Below are 2,613 nucleotides of genomic sequence, written 5' to 3'. Positions count from 1 at the left end.
TTAATTAATTATTAGCATACTCAATGCTTAGCAGCTGGAATGAATTAAAGCAGCATACACTCTCCTTATTATATATTTTACATTGTATTTACTATAATATCATTTTTATGTAGTTGTGTTTTCTACATATTTAGTTTACCAGGATATATATTTTGAAAATGTCTGTGATTCTTTCTGGAATGGTGCAGTAATTACACGACCCAGCAATATCTGGTCCTCTGTTCAAAACTCCTACCTCTGTTAATGGGAATTTGTGGTGAAGTGATAACTACAGGTAATTTTATAATAAAATGCAGATATGAAAGGTGTTTTAACAGCAGAACACTAACAAAATAGTTTTGTGTACATGAGCATTGTTTGTCAGAATTTTAAATACTAGTAGTTGAGACTGCTAGATTGGAGTTGAGATTACTACTTTTTTTTTTTGCTTGATCACCTTTCTAAGAGAATACAATAATATTTTTCCTGCCAATGAGTTCCTGTAATCTAAGGTAACCTTCAGTTTGGTGAACTGATTGACCCTATATAAAGTCTCACATGCTATGATTTATGCTATAATTTGGAATAGCTTAAATTCATTTTTACAAATATCCAGATAATAAAACATTAGAATACACATCCTATAAGAATGTTACTACGACAGTTCCAAATCTATATTCCCTATATGGATGAAAACTTCAGAGTGACAGAGCTTCACCAGGACTAAAGGAACTTCCACAAACAGGGTGTCCATGGGAAGAACAACTTACAGCTTGTATATGAGGGATGATGAGCTCCTTTTAGGTCTATACATCTAGCAATTTTTTGAGAATTCTTAAAGAAAGGCAGAGAAGGTTTGAGAAGATTGACAATAAATACTTAAATTTAAAATAAATAACTTCAAGTGTATCAAAAGGACTAGATGTATCACACACTGGACACAGGTCGATTTTTCTCCCTTACAGGTGTATTTATGAAAGCACATTCACCGCAAATATACACCCCTAAACTTATTTCCTGAGGATGAAATTATAGTAGATTAATATTAGTAGATGATAACTCTTCCAAAAAAAAAAAACTCTGCCTTTGTGCTACATTTAAACTCAATGGTCACCCTCTAGCATCAAATAAAGGAATTTTCTATTTCAAGTTGTGCTATATTTGGTAAGGAAGTACCAAATCTCAACATTACCTCCTAAAATTCAGCTTCTGTTTACAGTGATTAGAAGAATGATGAATAGAGTGTCAAAGTCTTTCATCACCTCAGAAGTCCAATATAACACTTGCAGAATATCAACAATATGGAAATGATTAGAGGTTTTATGCCTTTGTGCCCTAAAGATGCCATGAGAGCTTTCTTGGCTAGACACTTGCTCCATGCTATGCTGTGGCTGCTTAAGAAACCCTCCAGATTCTCCTTTTGTCTTTAGTTTTGAGATCCGTCCTAGGACACATCTATAGTGTGGTGTCAGCCTCAATATTTGGTTCTCCTTGTGCTGCAATTAACAGCTGATGAGTATCACAAGGGGAAGAGGGAAGAGGTACTTGTTCATTGATTATCCTGGATGAGATTATGCTTCTGGTCCTTCAATGGTAGGACTTACTGCTTGAATAATTGCAATGTGTGCCAAATTTCCAAAACTGCCTACCTAATGGCCATAACTGACAAATATATGCAGAAACTGCAGGAGCAAAGAAGTGAGTAGGTAATCTGCCTGTGTGTGCAATTACAGTAGCAGTTGTTCATACACTTTGCATGAATGTAGTTTTATGTATGCAATTATGGAAATCAAAGCCTAAGCTTGTACTGACAAACGTAGATACTTCCCTAACTGAAAGTAATGCCAGCTCTACACTCTACTTCCAACTGACTGAAGAGCTTTGAAACCTCTTTTCTACATTGATTCTTCTAGCTGTCCATGCACACTGTGTCTTATAATATTATTCAATTGATCTACAGTTGCAGGGGCCAAAGTGGGTCTCTAGAGAGAGGGAGAGTAATTGTCCACATTTATCAGTCATGTCAGATAAATGTCTATAACTCAGGGCAAACTCTTGTGAGTAGAACTGGAGAAAGGAGTAATCTGGAACTCTTTTGAGTGTCTCATTGATGTGAGAATAGACTAAAGAAGCCCTTGTTTGGTGGTCCAATTGTTCAGTGAACACGTACTGTCGAAGTTACTGAAGCATATCCATTAATCTGCATGCTACATGCTGAATAAAGGGAAGAAAAATGCTTGATTCAAGCCACAAAATGATTTGAGTTACAGCTGGGGTTTTTTTTAATCAGCTGTGGACTGCTAGAACATATTTTGTGTCCAAGAATTCTCAATCAACCCTTTTATGGAATCTTTTTTGTGTGTGTGCATTTAGGCTGAAATCTGAAAGTGAATATCAAGTCTGAATATTGTAGCTACTAGTTTTGTACTGATTCTGTCAGATAAGGAAAGCTTAACTTTTTCTGTGGACTCAAAACAAAGTCTGACCATGGGAAAATATGGTTTACTTGTGCCAGACATGAGGTCTAAATACCTTTGACATAGAGAAGGAAATTCTGTCACTCATACTTGTGAGTTCAGTTCAAAAAGAATGGAAAGCATTAACTCACTACTCAAGAAAACAGGGAAGAATATC

This window comes from Poecile atricapillus, chromosome Z (genome assembly GCF_030490865.1).
Source record: "Poecile atricapillus isolate bPoeAtr1 chromosome Z, bPoeAtr1.hap1, whole genome shotgun sequence".
NCBI classification, from domain to species: Eukaryota; Metazoa; Chordata; class Aves; order Passeriformes; family Paridae; genus Poecile; species Poecile atricapillus.
Note: the sequence above shows the minus strand (reverse complement) of the source record.